The sequence below is a fragment of the Plectropomus leopardus genome, chromosome 15 (genome assembly GCF_026936395.1).
Source record: "Plectropomus leopardus strain MGB_pleo_1.0 chromosome 15, ASM2693639v1, whole genome shotgun sequence".
Classification (NCBI taxonomy): domain Eukaryota; kingdom Metazoa; phylum Chordata; class Actinopteri; order Perciformes; family Serranidae; genus Plectropomus; species Plectropomus leopardus.
This window is the reverse complement of record NC_142190.1, coordinates 14,707,567-14,725,700: the sequence shown is the minus strand read 5'-3', so window position 1 is coordinate 14,725,700 and position 18,134 is coordinate 14,707,567. Positions and strand designations below refer to the sequence as shown.

General features: G+C 37.5%; 1 long non-coding RNA gene across 1 annotated transcript in view; it reads left to right on the top strand.

Moving 5' to 3' along the window:
• LOC148187251 (uncharacterized) overlaps window positions 1–17,400 on the top strand; it is a 31,231-nt gene extending 13,831 nt beyond the window's left edge. The window contains exon 4 of the long non-coding RNA XR_015779016.1: window positions 17,291–17,400. This is a non-coding gene — a long non-coding RNA (uncharacterized LOC148187251). The remainder of the gene's footprint in view (window positions 1–17,290) is intronic.
• The last annotated feature ends 734 nt before the right edge of the window (window positions 17,401–18,134 follow it).

Genomic DNA, 18,134 nt, shown 5'->3' with positions numbered 1-18,134 from the left:
TCACCATGTTTTTCAGGAACTTCCTCAGTGACATTTCTTTGATACTAGCGGAGTGATTTATAATGTTCCCAGCTATCATCTCCTGTCTCAAAAAACAATTTGAAGAATCAATACCAGACTAAATGACTGACGATGGACATTTTGGTGCGGTGTAGTGAACTGGCAGGTGCACTTGTTTTTTGTGGTATTTTTTGCTGTGTGAAGTGATGCCTCATCAACTGCTCTCGTCCTGACCTTATCCTGCGTGCTGATTTGACATTTCCTCTTAAAAGGCCACAGATAGATCATGCCTTTGTTGACTGTGTGCAGGAAGACTCTGCTATACAGAGAGTAATGAGCCATGCCATACTGGAAGGCAAGCTGCTGAAGATGTTTCTGCTCTAGTTTAGGAGCAAGATGATTTTATGTGGCAGTGCTAAATATTACTTGTGATATCACACAGCTATGTGAGATAATTCACAAAAAAAAATTAAATTCACAGTAGGAGAAAAAAAGATTAGACACTACAATGACATTGCTTACAGAAAGTAGTGTTGCACCTTTTGTGTAAAGTCATTAGATTAGATACTCAAAAAAAACCCAAAACATCAAAATAATAATATGCAATTTGGTGCCAGTGCTCAAAATTCACAGGATGAAGCACTATAGATTTTACATTCCTTTAAGTAATTTCTGCTAATGTTAGTTGTTTTTGTTCAAACAAATGCATTAACTTCACGCTCTGTATAGTAATAACAGCAACTCGTAGATTACATTTTTACTACAGATGAAAGAAATTTATTTGTTAACACAATATGCAGTAATAACCACCAGTAATCAGTAAGTGATTGAATTTTGAAGATAACCTGCCCATTCCAGGAAACACTGATTTTCGTGATACTGGAAGTGTTTTCATGCACAGTAGGGAGGGAATAAACTTATGAAGCCTGTAGAGATTTCATTCAATTTTCTCAATTCCGTTAGCTCTAATCTCACAGACTGCAATCTTCTCTATAATAAGCATCTGGGACTCAAAAAACAGAGCAGCAAGATGGAGCTCTATGTAAGATCAAAGCAAAGATTAACCGCTGCAGCGTTGTTGATTTTTATACCAGTAACCTCAATTTATGTGGTTTTTCACATCACCCACCATCTACAGTTGCACATCTGTGAGAGTGTATTGACCTTGGCTCCTGTGGAGTGTGTTTGTACTTGTGGATGAGTGTGTGAGTACAAGTGCGAGAGAGAGTAGAGTGGAGGAGTAATGAGGGAGAAACTGAGACTATAAGAGAACGGTGAAGTAGAGTGTGACGGGGCAGATATAAAGCTAAACAGCCTTACTCACAAACCAAAAATCAATTGAGTGTTACTGCTTAGGTTCTCCATATGTGGAGATTTCTCTCACTTTAAAAAAAAATCTCCCTAATTCTTGAGGCATCTGTGATTGAATAATTTGCTAGCAAAGATAAGCCAGCACCTCAAGATAAGAAAAGAGCATGTCAGAAAACTGCAGTCCAAGACATCAATAAGGCATTCATGAGTAACTTTATCTGACTTTGGTACTGGAAAAACCCAGACTAAATCAAAGATATTTGGGCTAAGCCCTGGACCTCCACTGACTCTATACACTATAAAGGTTGCATTGTATATTGTGCATGTACTCTGTTTTGGAGCCAGGCTCAAACTGCTGTTCCATGAACTGCAAAGTCAAGTCAAGCAAAGACTGCTTGACTTGAAGAATGTCATTTGAATGAGGGGTCTCCAGCTGAGGATTTGAATCTTTGACACCCAGGGGACAGCCCTCTAATTTTCCATTTGAAGGGACATCAAGTGATTTATGGACTCTACATGATCATGAGATACACCATCAGTTCTTGTCATTTTGTGCTTTGCGGCAGTAAAAAGCTGACATTTCCCCCTTAAACAGGAACACAGCAGTTTTGCCACCTTTTGTAAAATATATCCAAAAATATCTGTGCTTGTGAAGATGATACATAGTTGCACTGACACAGTTACATCAATCTCTGTCTCTTTTGTGGGTTTTATCTCTTGTGTTGCTTTTTATTTTAGGTTTTCATTTGTAATGTAGTCTCTCTTGTGTGATGTAAGGCACTTTGTAAATGTGCTGAATGAATAATCGCTGTTATTATTAAAATTAGTGAACAAGAGCAACAGCAGCTGGCTAAGAAATAGAATATGTCCCATAAAGTATTAATGTACAGTCACATCATTAGAATTTAAGCATTGCAATTTCTTGACATCAGTGTGGGCTCACCTGCCAAAAAAAAAGGTTGAGAACCACTAAAGAGACCCATGCAGAGGTCTGCACAGAGGCAGACTTTACCCTGCGGCTTAGAGCAAATGCCAAGGTGCATGCACGCACACACGCACGCACACACGCACTCACACACCCTCACACACACAGACACACACACGGAAAGTCTGGCACACAGCAAGACCCTGGCACCAAGTGAGGCATGCTGTCTGCCTGTGAGTTTAGATCAGCCCCTTCCCTCCTTCACCCTCTCGACACCCTCTCAAGATCTATGCTCGCTTGGCCATACAGCTATGCCGCCTCAAGAGAACAAGGAATAGAGTGCGGAAGACATAAAGACGAAATATGAAAAACATAGATTGAATGGCAGACTGATACAAAAACTAGAGAAAGGGTCACAAACAAAGACAAAGACATTGAAACAAAAAAGGAGGTTGGAGTAAGATAACGTGACATAGGAAGAGAGAAACCTGTCAGTTTGCACGGCTCCATTGGAGGGGATGAAGGATTTTGAGTTTTGGGGAAGTGCAGGGGATTTGGACACAGACCATGGATGGTCCCTCGCAGATTTCTCAATCATGCCGCTGCTGACAGATTTCACCAGATGCCTTTATTTAGAAAATAAAACCGACCCAGAAAATGTGCTCAGATTTGGGGTTTTTCGCCTGCTCACGACGCACACTTAAAATGCATGGAGGAAGTAGCTCTGTGCTGTGCACGCCTCAAGAGACCTGTGAGTTTTGGATTGGTATCTAAAATTATACAGTGGAAGTTCTGTCTGTTACAGCAGTATGCCAATTAAGGTCGAGCTTGTGAGGTTGCCGGGTGATAACAATGAGGAAGACAAGCTACTTTAAACCTCTGATGTGTTAATCCAAAGGATCTGCCCTCAAGGCCTCCCAGGAATCTTGTAACAGAAAAGAAAACCATCCCAACCAGTCCCTTTTATTGATGTGCATGTCTTTGACTCTTTAAGACATAATTTGCCTTACTCGAGAAATGTGTCATTTATTTTTACCCTGTAGTATAATAGTTTATTTATGCTTTTTATTTATTTAACCTTTATTTAACCAGTTTGGTCCCATTGAGATTAAGAATCACTTTTTTCTCTTTAGTTATTGTTGCAGGCTGATTGTAATTAGCAGTGTTTGTGAGAGGAAACAAGTCAGTCTTCAGCTTTGTGACTCATTAATCACTGAATCCATAACCCGTGTGTAATGGATGTGTTATGTGTATGTGATACATATAATTATGTTTGTGCATATGTGTTGCCAATAAAATAGGATGTTTTCATAGAGGAAAATATCACACCTTCAGGCTCTGGCAGCATCAGCATAGCTTATGTCTCCAAGTAGTGTTGAAGCAATGCTTTTGATCAAATAATTGATCAACAGAAAATTAAAGAATCTTTTTGATTCCTTAGACCAGTTAAGCATGTCTCTTTGGCTTGTGATTAATTGTGATGGTCATTCTTTTTTCTTTTTTTATTCCTCCATGCTAGGCATAACCGAATTTCAAATCTGATGCCTGCAGAGGAGCATTAATTGACACGTAAAATAATTCATGTCACTTATTACCTTCTGTGTTTTTGGCCTTTAATCAAAAATATATTTAATTATAAATCTGTCACATTAGCCCTGCCAGCCCATTGAGAGTCTCTTAACTTAATATGCTGTGCTAAAAATGTTACAGTTCGTTTGCTAACAACAAAACATTCATGTGAGATTTTAGTATGTGCTGCGGCACAGCTAATTCCAGTGTCATTAATGCCTGCCATTAGGACATTAAAAGAACCCTGAAGTGACTATTTCCACATTTGCTGATGTAGTTCTGTTTGAGAACAGTACATTTTATGTATAGGCTAAGGCATGAAATACGGGCTTATTTATTCTATTTATTCTACATCTGCGTAGAACGTGCCCCACAACACTATTTAAGATGTATTCAGAATTCAGAAGCAATTTCTTTTTAAGGCTTCTTGGTTGCGTTGCCATGTGGCCTTTTGATATCAACAGTTGCCACCAAGTGTAAAGTGAAAAGTGAAAATTAAAGGGACATCAAGTGATTTATGGGTTCTACATGAACATAGTTAAACTATAAATTTTTGTAATTTTGTGATTTGCTTACACAAAATAATAATTTTGTGATAGTAAAAAGCTTATGTATCTTGACTTTTGACAGGGCCACATTTTCGTAAGTTATATCTTAATGTAATCTGTGGTTGTGAAGACAACATACTTCCATTGTTACATCCATCTTTGTCTCTGTTTGTGTTTTACAATATTTACAACTTCATCTCTGATGTGTGGTGAATTGTTTCTTCCCCATCATCTTTGCCTTTTGATAAAATTGCATTAGCTTGTATTGACAACACTTTAAGTGTTGGCAGGGATTGTTGTGATGCCGTCTCAACATGTGTCATTCAATAAAAACCTGTTCAAGGCCCAAAGAAGCCATCAGAGGAAGGAAATCAGATAACAGGCGCAGACCTGCATTCATCACTCACCCCCCAGACAAGGCAGATGACACCTGTATTTACTCTTTGTTGTGAGAGGTGGTTTTATGGAATGATTTTCCAGCTATATATATGGGTTTGAAGATATCAGAGGAGAAGGAAATAAGTGGGTTGGTGTCATGCTGTGAGATAAAATTTTTCCTTAGCTGAGAAAAATGGATTTAATATGGTGATCTTTGTTTAAAGGTCAGGAATTCTAAGATCTTTAACTGAGCATCTCTAACTTTTCAACAGTTTCCATAGAGATACTTTAAGAACATTTTTAGGTTTTATGAAAATGACATCATGTATGATAATATTATTTCATGTAGTTGTTGTCCAAAAGATATTAGAAACACACCAGTGAGGCGCATCTTTGGACTTGGTGACATGTATGCCAACACTTCCTGTTGAAATAAATACTTTTATAGCAGATGTGTATCAATCACCAACAAATGCAATATTGACTCCTGTTTTAGTAATGTTTGTGAGACACTACAGTGCCCAGTGTATTTTACCTTTAAAAAAAAAGATCAGTTGTTTGTGACCTATGTTCAGAAGTGTTGAGTGCCACAGTCAGAAAGTCTTAAAGCTAATTTATGCAAAATTGCTGCTAATTACTAACTAACTAACTGATTAAATAACTAATTAACTAGTTAAACAAACAAACAAACACACAAACAAGTAACGATTTATGATGATTTCTTATCAGCTCTGTGTGATAAATACAATAAATATAAAATACATTAAAGTTATTCTTAATTTATTGTATATACACACACATAAAACTACATAAAATCCAAAAAGTAAAAAACAAATGCGTCAAGAGGTCAAGAAGCCACAGAATAATACAAACGAATCTTCCCTCTACTTAAGGAGTGAAAATGAACACTAACAAGGGAAGAAAAGTAAAACAATACATAGACTAACATTTTACAGAAAAAAAAATATAACAAAACCCTAAACCTTGCATGGCTAGGAAAATAACAAATTTGGGGAAAGAAATGTTTTGGAGTGGCATTATTTCTTTAAATCCTTCGCAGGCATACACTATATTACTTGAATTCTGGTACGGATGATAGGCAGCTATAGCGTGGGAGGAAGAGTGGGTTGTCCGCTAATTGGTGGCTCCATCCCCAGCTCCCCTATGTCAAAGTAGCCTTGGGAAAGATACAGAGCCCCAAATTGCTCCTCATAGCTGTTCCATCAGTGTGTGGGTGTATTCAGTGGAATAGCAGGTGGCATGGTACGGTAGCCTCGGCCACCAGTGTGTGAATGGGTGTTTGAATTTGTGAATGGGATATGCAGTAGAAAGTGGTTTGAGTGGTCTCAAGACTAGAGATGCACTAGTGCAGGTCAACGATTATCACCTTGCTGTGGTGTTCTTAGGCAGCAACTTTCTTTACTTTCACCCAGAATGAATACATTCAGTGTTTAATTAATTCGCTTTCACTCTGAGACAAACATCTTGGCTGCTTAAATGCTTTTGCACATTTTTTTCTGTTTAACAGACAGTTCTCTAAAGCATTTTTCATAAATCTGTGAAGATAGATGATGATGATAGTATGCTGACTTTTGTGCCGCTTGCACTCCCTAAGAGTGGCTTCCTCTAATGTCTGTAATTTAGGTTCAGGGCTCATTCTATTGTTAAACTTGTTGTAAAAGGTCAACTAATTGTTTACGGTGTTAAATGTAAATTTACATGCATTCATCATTATGTCATGGCACATGAATTACTGTGAAACCCTCTGAAGACCCTAATGATGAACACTTCAGCTGAGTGTCAGTAGGCTAATCAATGAAAGTGATAGATTAACAGATGTGTTATAATACTGACAAGCAGTCACACAAAAAGTGACAAAGGTCCATTAAGATCCAAAAATAGTAATTTGTGTTATGCTTTGTTCCTTCCTCTTAAATATATGACTTGTGAAATATTCAATGATAGACCATAAAAAATACGCCCCCCAGTTATGATAACAGGTAACATTTTGTTCTGTAACATATTTCAATGTGGTGGGTTTTACTCCATTAGAATTTGATTTCTTACTGTTTTCGCTCCATAATAGAAGCCTTTACCCACATCAAACTTGCAGTGTAGGACTCTGTCAATGCGTTCTCCGTTCAGGAGCAGCAATGAGGAATGACTGTGTCCCGTTCTGGCTTTTCTGTTGTCAAAAAGGACAAGGAGATGTATGAGGATGGTTTAGCTGTTTCTGCAAAAGGGTGCAGATCAGAGAGCATTTCAGTCAGCAGATAGTTTGCCTCAGATGAAAGATATGTTTAAACCACTTTGAATCAAGCCAAGAACATCAGCAATTTTAATTTTACTGCATTATGCCGTGGTATTTTTTTAATTACATTTTTAAATATCCAGTCTTTGAAGGCTGACATGTAAACATTTCTGCCAAAAGCGCATAATGACAATAACATGTCTTATGTCTTAAGTTATATTCCTTAATATCCTCATAGCAGCTTCAAGATATGTGCTGATCGGGGCTGCAATAGGGCTGGCATGCAATCACACATTCACCACCTGATTATTGCAGACAAAAGACTTCTCAATAACAACATTATTGCAATATGATTTATAATTTTTAGCCAAATTCATCCATAATTTTGTTTATTGAGCATTTTGTCTCTTTTTTGTAAAATGCATTATGCACATCTAAACTACAGTTGAAGGTAGGTTGGAAGGGAGACAAAGCCAGTACATAAATGGAGATGATTTAAGAGGTGCCAGAATATTTACAAATCAATATTTCATTTTTAAATATCACAGTATTGTCAATACTGGTATATTGTAACAGTCCTGGTTGAAACTAAGGATTATTTTTATTATTAACCAATCTGTTGATTACTTATCTGATCATTTAAGCAGTTGTTCAGTCTATAAAATGTCAGACAATAGTGAAAAATGTTTTTTACTATTTTGTGAAAGCTCTTTTTCAGAGCTGAGAGTGAAATCTTCAAATTGTTGTTTGACCAATACTTGACACATAAAGATACACAGCAGAATTATTTAAAATGGAGAAAAGCAGCAAGTTCTCACACTTTGAGAGACTAATAATGGCAAAGATTTACCTTTATCAGGGAATTTTAACATTTGCCAAGAACATTTATCAGCTGTTTTCACTCCTGATGTTCTTACAAAAAACACAGATGGAACTACAGGGTGTGAAGCATTGCATCTTTGAAACAGGAAATGTCAGCGTTTGTGAGATATCTGATCTTGATAGAAAGGGGCATATTGAAAAGCTGGTAAAGAAGGTGAGAAAAATGTGTAGAAAGTGAAGAAGTGTTGCATCTTTTTCATCTACAAATGTAACAGATTTAATATGCACTCAGGCAGTAAAGTGAGTCATTTTCAAAGATATGGTTAGAATAGTTCCAAGAAATTTAATGGAACCTTTATTTCAGCTGTTGCATTTGAAATTTATTTGTGTTTTATGTAGATTCTGGAAATGTATTTATAAATGTATCTGACAAAAAGGCAAACATTTGTGCATTTTTGGGCTTTTTTGAGTAGCATTGTGTGTATTCTGTTGCTGAAGTCACTCTTTCAGTTTTTAAGAGTAGTGGGATGCTAGCTAAGAGAGTTGTGAACTCCAGGTAAACTTTGCAGACACACATTTGGCAATGTTTGGATTTACTTGGTGAACTCCTTTGAGGATCAGTCAGTTTTCTTGGATCATGTGGCCACTGGTTGTTTTGGCTCCTCTATTATGTGCCATCAAACATTTGCTGAATTCTGCGATTTCAAATCTCGCTCCTGTCTGCACGTTTGTGTGTTTTCTGTGTACATATAGTAACTGTGTGTTTGTTTGAGGATTGCACGTGGCCATGTGCATCAAGCTTTGTGTGTGGGAGACAGCGTGTAATTGTATTTGGAGGTATGCTTTGTGTGTCGCTGTGAAAGAATGTGCAGCTGTGCTTCTGTTCACAGATGACTGCCTGTTTGTATTTGTGCTCCGTTATTGCTGATGAGTTATTGACTGCTGTATACAAACCCATATAAGCTGACACATCCTCTCTCTGGAAAGCTTCCAGGATCATAAGCCCTTGTAATTACAAGGCCGGTCGGACGACATGGATTGTCTTTGTTCTAATTAAATCACAGAGGTCAATTCTGAAGAAAAGGTGTAGTAAACACAGCAGACGCTCCTTTGTAGTCAACTCAATGCATTTTGATCTGACTACTCCCGTTCTGTTGAGGTACATTGTCTTTTTTTCTCTCTCATCAAGCACTTTTGACTGTCTGTCTTCATATCAATAAACCAATAAGCGCAGTTTGGGCTTTTTCTGTTCATGCAAGCTTTCCCATTTTCTCTCTGGGCTTGGAGAGAAGTGACAGATGGGCTGATTGTTCAAAACAAGCAAAAACAGATATACACATTCTGTAAAAATACAGACACCTTGGTCAGGATTGCAATAACATTTTTTGTTGTTATTTGTGCTGCCATCAGAGGGAGTCTAGGCTCTTTTCCCCTTCAGATATCCACAACACACATTGTTTTCACTGCTAGAATCTGCCATTGGCCATAATAAAGCAACATTGATGTTACTCTCATTAGCCTTATTTGCAAGTTGGAAAACCAAGACGTTAGCATCACCAGTTTATTACTACAGCTTTAACTACAGCCATATGGCATTTTAAAATTGGGGTTGGTCAGGCTCCTCTGACTTTGAAAACCAACTTCAGCAAGTGTTTCAGTTGAAATATCTGGTAACTGGGGACTCTGAAATTCCAACTTTCCAATACAAATGAAACACATCAGTCCTGTTTGAATCCTTCCATGTCCATAATTTTCAACTGAAAATTCAAACACAAATCACCTGCATATTTTGCAAATGCAAATATAGATGGGGCTGATGGGAATGTCATTCGTTTTGCAGATATTTAGTCATAAACTTAAGCATTGGACAAAATGACAATTTCATGACAATCCCTCCAACAGCTGTGGAAATATTTCACTCTAATCCACAAATGTGAACCTCCGGGGAGCATGTCAGTTTCCTCTGGGAACCATTAGATTGTACAATGTGTTCATCCAAAGGCCAGTACAGTTGACAGGGCAGCAAATGGTGTACTGAGGCAGTCTCCCATGTTTTCCTTGTTGTTCATTTTTTTTCTGCTGCTGATGTCTGCCAACTGGTCTAGACCACTGAGTGAAGAGGGAAACTTGAGACGCAGAACCCGCTGTCACTGTTCAAGGTTAATAATGCACACAGTCAGTGTGATTTCATGACTAAGCTCTTAGGGCACATTGCCACAGCCGTATCCTCAGGCTCTTCCCTGCCTGGTCACCTCGGCTCGTGACAGATTCAATCTGTCCTTGCACTGTGCTGTCCTGGCACACTAGTACTCTTCACTCGCTTTTTTATCTTGTCAGCACAGATTCTTTGCTTTTCTCCCATCTCTAACAGGGATATTTCCCTGTTGTTGCATGGTGGATGCATCTGTTGTACTCGTTTACTTCTCTCACTAGAGTCCTCTGCCTTTTCAGATCGGCATGTAGAGAAAGAGTCCCCTGGTTTCAGTGAATCAAAGGATAATACAGTTCCTGATATCCTGTTGGAAACTGATGCGGCACAGAGGTCATCCAGTTTGTTTTCCAGTGCCTGTACGATGGCTATCATAATGCTAGTTCAGCTGGTGTCTATTCTTTTCCATCTTTTCCTTGATGTTTACAGATGTTTAGATTTTAAAATCTCAACCGTGCTAGCTAGCTAGAAGTTGGAGAATTTATGTATTAGTGAGTTCCTCATCCAAATCAGTGAATCGCAGCAAAAGGCCCCAACTGTACAACGCTAACCACAAATACACCCCTGAGACCTACAAAATAACCTAAATTCAACACTAATTTAGCACTAACATAAGTTAAAGGACAATCTTATCACAAATCCACCAAATTCACACACAAACAAGGAATCAAATTTTCATATTGTTACTTGTGCAAGACACTTGCCCATGCAAAATAAACCATGCATATTCTTGCTTACTGAATGACAGTTTGTCCTATCAGCGACCTCTAAATGAATCATGATCATATTTTACGTATGTGTACATTTCAGGCAGATATGATGAGCTGTCCTTCAGCTGTGGAGAAAACCTGCCGGGAAAAGTAAACTTATATACAAAAGTTCACTTTTTAGAAATGGAGAAACACCTATTGACCTATGAATTGCAAACCGTTGAAGAACAGGTTAATGTGACAACACAGAGTTTCCCTCTTCAACACAACTGCCAAGCAAATAGATTCAGGGCTAATTAATTGTCAGTGGCACTGAATAGACACAATAAGTGAGTTTAATGAATTAACATCAGCTGGCAGTGATAGCTTGCACATGCTGGACAAACCTAACCCTGTACGACAAGAAAATTAAACTGTCAATAGTATAACTGTTGTACTTCCAATTTTGTTCTGTCATCATCAGGCAAACTTGAAATACCTGCCCATATTATGTCACTAATAATACTACTTCTATCCCTGTCAATTAGTGTGTTGTCTACAAACTGTTGAGCAGCTGCATTTCATTAGGTTTTTGCATTTTGACAAGTGCAATCTGCTGTAACACAGAGAAAATAACTGGTGTGTGGTTCAGTTTTGCACAAGATGATAATATGATTCTCATTGAGAAACTTTCAAGTCTTTAAATACCTGTCAGAGCTGTGCTATATATGGGCAGATGAAGTCCAATCAATTAAACTGTTTACTGAAACATTTGTACAAAGCACTACAGTTACAAGGGGCTGATTGACAAAGTAAATATCATTGTTTCTCACATCTTTATCTGGCCCACATATGTGATAAAAGTTTGAAAAGTATTAGATTCACCAGATTGAATAAACTCAAGCATGCTAAACCATCTGACCCTGATGTTTTGAAACCAATATCCACAGTAGCTAAAGCATCTTTGTACTAAAGACATAGGAATCATGTGTAATTAGTCTGCTCAATTACTAAACATATACTCTTCAAACCTCACAGAATGGTTTATTTTGGGCTTGAAGTCATATGAGTTCTTTTAGTGTGTAAAAAAAAAAAGACTGAGGTATAATTGCAGCAGGATGCATTGAAGATTACACATGCTTATGCTGAGTGGCCTGAACAGAAACATGTGGATGGGATCATCTTGACAGGGAGAATGTGCCACAGCTTTTCTTGGCTGCACAGCTATCAACTAACTAGTCAGTCTACCAGGGAAATGAAACAAGATTTTTCTTTTTGGCAGCTTTGGGTGTTTTTGTTGGAGAGCTTCTGACAAATTCAGGGGTGCTTAAGTACCACTTTACCCTTATTTATTTATTTTTTTAAGATGCAGTTCCAGCTGCTGTTGAGAGTCCCTGTCTAGAGATGTCGTCATCATCAATTATCTACATTTTTTTAAGAATTTTATTTTCAGTATAACTCTTTCAGAACTCCTTATATCTCAAAAAGATGAAAGAATTGCAGGAAAGTCTCAGGGTATGTGATGCTTTATTTTCTCATTTCACCATAGAAGTTGAAATCTTTCTGTAATCCACAACATATCCCTCTGAGCATCCTGGTACTGAGTGTAGATAACAAAAAGGACTGTTTAGAAATGTTGTGGAAATATACAGTATAATCAGTTCACTTACTAACAGCTAATTAAATACTTTTGATTCATTGTTTTGATATAGTTAATAGAAATGGGCTTAATTCTAAACTGATGCGACATGCAATTGATGATGTTGTTGTTCCCCGAATAGCATTCAGTCTTGTGTTTGTACAACATTTGACACTAACTTTCTTTTATTTCCTTTCACAACAGCACTCACACACGACTCAAATTTTCTAGCCTTGGTAGAATGAGAGAGAAGGTCAAGGTGTTCAATTGTTGCACAGACCTCCTGAGCAATCCTGCATCACCCTGCTCAAGCAAACTCTTTGGGGACATCTAAGTGCTACACCTCAGCGGGCCCAAAATGCAATTCTTTTCACAAAATCCATTAGAGGACACCGCTCTCCCCTGACTCCCTCTCCTCAGCTCTCTGCTATTTTTCTGTTGTGTCTTGTTCCTCTGTTTGAACGGCTGAGATTAGATTTGAAAATGGATTTTAGGATTTCTTTAACCCTTGACTTGCACTAGGTGGGTGGTGTTTGCCTTGTCATGGAAGCAAAGAATTCAAAAGTTGATTGACAAAGCTATGTGAGTGAAAACTTGTGTGACACCGATTAGTTCTGACATGTTATTCTGTGTATCACATCCTTGTGTATTTTTCTGGTTCTTTATCTCTCTTCCTTTGCTTCTTCTACATCTACCTCAGGTCTATTTTAGTCAGTATTCAGTCTACCTGCTATCACTTTAACTCATTCTATGATAGATGCTGTACAGATTCATCACCAAGCAGTAAAACCTAGTGCCATCACAGAGGTCCAGTAGAGAACTGCCAGTGAGGCTGCAACCACAGCACATAATAAAAAATCCAACCCATTATAGGTCAGGTTATCGATATAATAAGTCTCAGGAAAGTCTTCAAAGTCCTTGTCACAGTATAAAAGCACCTGAGGTGGATATATTTATTGATGTGTATGCCTGATTTTGCCATGGATGGTGGAGTTATGCCCCTTTCAGCTAGCTCCTATAGACCTATTTATACAGGCTATGATATAGACGGAATGACAATCTTTATTTACAATAACTTTCAGGTAGAAAACGGCTGTGTCACATACATAAAATCAAATGGCGCTGAGCAAACTCTGCCTTCATTGACCAGTTTTAAGCCACCTAAAAAAGGCCCACCTAAAACAATAAATATAAATGTATTAAATATACACTATATTTAGAATATTTTCACCGCTTTAACTTGCCATAAGACAGCTCTTACCAATGAGGATCTAAAACCGTTACGTCAAACACATGAGACTGCATTTAGAAAAACATTAATTTTACTGCACAGAACGACAGGGTTGCTGGTCTATGGCTGCGTTAATCAGCTATTGTGTAAGGAAATGCAGAGCACATATTCAAATAGATTGTACACTTAAACTGATAGTTATTTTTTTATGTGGCTTTGAGAACAAGCTTTAACTGAGAAATTTGATTTAGTACGATTTCAGTTGGACTAACATGTTTTAAAAGTCCAGCTGTTTGTAGAGTAACACCTTTATTTGACTTTTTCTAACATCATGTAAATGTACTGATTGTATTGCAGTGGATAGGGGCAGCAATAAAACATATTTTGGGTAAAATTTCCTAAACAATGAAATCTCTTCCGGTTTGGACAAGGCTATTTATGTGCAATTAATATTCCCTCACCGACCCATGTCTTCACATCTCGTCCCCGTCTGCTCTCTCTTTTACTTGTCCCATGAGACTAAGACAGGGGGTGCAGCTGGGAGAATGCCACGCTGTCAGCACATCAGCAAAAACATTACTTTCATTAGGCCCCATTATATCACCACAGACATCCTTGTTAAAATGTCATTCACTAATTCCTTTCGATACTCATTTCCACCCGGCTGTCCCAGCAGGATTAAAGTGTCATTTATTGGGATGTGGAAGAAAACAAGCTCAAAGTTGATACGCAAAAGTAAACAGAGAGAGAGAGAGAGAGAGAAAGAGATGGAGGGGGGAGGAGAGAAAGAGAGGCACAGCTTCTTCATTGATTACATATCTATGGCAGTCTATATCTAGCTGAGCTGTCAATGCAGGGGACTCTAAAATGCCAATCCCTCTGTTTGGTTGTATTCACAGACATGTTTTGTTGTCATGGTCATTTTTTGGCATTTTTTCAGTCACAGTTATACATAAAAAGTTAATCACTTCAATTAAAGAATTCAGAGTCACTCTAATTAGATCATTTAAATACATTAGACCTCTATTTGTTCTAGAGGCAGGACAAGCAAGGATACGATGAGCTTGTCATAAGTATTTATAATTCCTCCCGGTTAAGAAAAGTTGAGTCAGGTATGTGAGGTAGGTGGGTTGTGTTCAGTTATGATAAACATGTACAGCAATTGCTAGGAGCAAAGTACTAATATGAGTGTTTTTGCTACCAACTAAAGAGTGTCGGAGGAGTCAGTAAAATAAAAATTAAAAACACCATCACATAGCATATTAAATTGTGTGATTTTCTGCTCTGAAAATAATGTCTACTTAATGTTCACATCCCACTGCAGCTCAAAGAACAGACATCACCAAAGTCACTGGGATTTATCCACAGATCCATCCATATATATATATATATATATATATATATATATATATATGTATATGTATTGACCAAACTGATGGGAAAGTAGAGCCAATCTGCCGAAGTGAAATTAGCAAGGATGCATTGTAGTGTCACTTAAAGTTATTCAGAATTCTGGCTGTTTAGCCACAATGCAGTTTTAAAACATGACACCGTGAAGTCTGCATTAGTCTGAAGAATAATTTATGTAACATAAGTGCTGTATTAAAAAATGGCAACCGCTCCAAACTCAAATCTTCACCATGTTGAATTATTCTTTTAAAACTACAGTACACTGGATTCGTCTATTCTGGGTTTTAGGATGCTTCTTGTGGATCTACCGCTTTTTCAAGTAGCTCAGTGTGTATGTATTAAACCCAACAAGTCTGCTCTTTCCCGCCTACGAAGCACACAGTAGACTGCGGTGTATAAAGAAGCTCTCTTTCTGGATGGCTGCCTATTGAAGTGGGATAAGCCAGAAGCCTCAGTAGTTCCAAATAGGTTTGGGCCACAGCCACAGCAAAGCACATTTCTGGTACTGCAGGAGTATTGTAACTGCTGTTTTTGAGTTACACCACTGAGTGAAAGATACTGTCTCTATAGGACTGTTTTGTATCATCTTCAGAAAATATAGGAAGACATTAGTTTTTCCCCAGAAAAAAATAAAATCAAAAACATTCCTCTTGAATAAAGGGCATTTACTTGTTCTGGGGACATTACTTTAGAGCCAAAGATTATGTATACCCTCAAAATTCATTAAACAGTGCATTTTAAGCTTAATACATTTCAATAATAGTCATAATAATAATAATAATAATAATAATAATAATAATAATAGATTTCAGTTTTGCCCTTATTTCCATTTTGTTAAAACACTGTTACTTCCTCATTGAAAACCTTTTAAAAGACTGTGAAAGCCACAACAACATCAGGAGGTGATGATTTTTGTAAATACATCCCATCGTGTAATTTTTTTATGAAAGTGCCAATAGTCAATCCTACGATATCATCGTGGTATTTGGTCCAACATATTGTGACATTTGATTTTTTTTCTGTATCACCCAACCTTATCAATGACTACAAGTCTTTAAACTGAACTGAAAAAAAAAACAACTTTTAAGTTAGCAAAGTGATTGGTAATGTTGACCTCTTCTCTACATCTCTTTATCCCTTGTAGTTACCAGAGAGCACCTTAGTGTTATGTTTGTAACATGACTCAGTGAATGAGCTTGTATTCTGCATTTTGCATGATTTATAATGTGTATCTATGGCCTTTATAGAAATGTAAATGGCCTATTAAGTCTTGCTTTACAATACATTTAAATTGTGTCACTTCAATATTGTCCCACTAACTGTTGCTATAATGGAAAATATTTGTTGTATGTGTGAGGCTGTGAAGGGATAATGGATGCAATTTAGTTTGCAATTACAATAAATGGTTCTTGACAGGAACATTAGGTACATGCCTAAAAAGTAAATGCAGTGTTTTCATCATAACCTCACATCAGCTCTAAGTGCTGAAATATGCAGTTTAATCGTCTGTGCCTTTGTGAAACAGAATCAAGGTGCTGGATTTGACAAACAACCCCTCCACCTCTGCTGCTGAAAGGGAAAAAAGCTTGCTGTTTTCCTGTGATTTAACAGCTATTACTTATCGTTGCCTCAGAAGAAAGACTTAAAGATAAACACAACACTGAATTTCACCACTCTATAAAAACTCGTTTTCATGTAGCGAAAAGGGATTGCAGTCTCAGCGGTTGCACAGGTTCATTGGTGCTAATTTCATCCATATTCCCATCACTAGGCTCGAAGGCCCAGCATGAGGAGGCTGGCTCCTGCCTGCTGCTGCTGCTGCTGAATGATTTCTAACTCAATTCAAGTGTTTTATGTCTTCGTGTGGAGACCACACAATGGAGATGCACAAGACAACATATCAATTATCCCTTCTCTGCTCTGGAGTATCAGACTCAGGAGATCAAGAAAATCTAAATGGGGAGTGTGTGTGTTTAGTTGGTGTCCAACTGAGGGAGAATATGAAAAGCTTCTCTTTAAACAAAGATGGAACAGAATACTTGATGGAGAAGAAAGCAAAATCTTCACTCAAAATTTTGACATGTAAGGTTGAACAGAAATTATTATTATTACATTTTTATTTTGTTTTAGGAAATCAGCATGATCTGTGGCCACAAAGAACCACAAAGAAGAAATCAAAATGATGTGTTTCATCTGTTAGGGTTCTCCAGGGAGAATTAATTATTGGACCAATTAACAGTGTAAGCACAAATTTGTGTATAGAGTCGTTTCTTATTTTTTTTGTGTGTGTCTTTTTGGCCTTTATTAGACAAGACAGATCAAGCGTCAAAGGAAGAGCGAGAGAGAGGGGATGACATGCAGCAAAGGGCCAGAATTGAACCCACGGCCACTGCAGCAAGGATGCAGCGTCTGAACATGGGGAACCTACTCCACCAGGTGAGCTAATTGGTGCCTAACTAGATTTGTTTATGACAAGAAGTTATTCAGGGGTCTTAAAAATGGCAAAATCTACAAGAAGTTGTAAAGGGATGAATATTTTAACTAAGGATATATATCCTGTGCTATTGGCTTGTTGGAAAAGTAAAAATAAAAAAAAAAATGTATAGGCTAAATAGGGCTATGATGTGATCCAGTTAGGGCACCACAGAAATTGACATTACATCTCCAGTTGAGCACTTATCTAACTTTCTGCATTCTGATGAGTGGTATGCACCAATTTTTGCATTTTCTGCACCAATTTTTGCATTTTCTGCATCAATTTATAGTGTAAATGTTTTAATTTTGTCAATACAAAGGTCCCCTGCTACTTTTGTTTTTGTTAGGGGGTGGGAAACAAATGCACATTCTGATTGAGCAGGACATACTCCCTGTGTCCCCCGTAAAATCTGCCTATGCAGTCAAATATGAGAAACAGCCCTCAGAGCCCTAAACTTAGATACTGTTTTCAAAAATGAGTGCAAAAATGGAAATTTATGGTATCATTCAGTATTTTTCCTAGCACAAACATGGAGAGAATTAAAATTTCAGATGATTTTGAAAAGTATAGATTTCTACCTAGCTACAAGTCACAAGACCTTGACTCCATATTTAAATGTATCAGTGTTGTAGATGTTTTTTTTTCCATTACCATAAATCAGGTTTGTATGGCACAT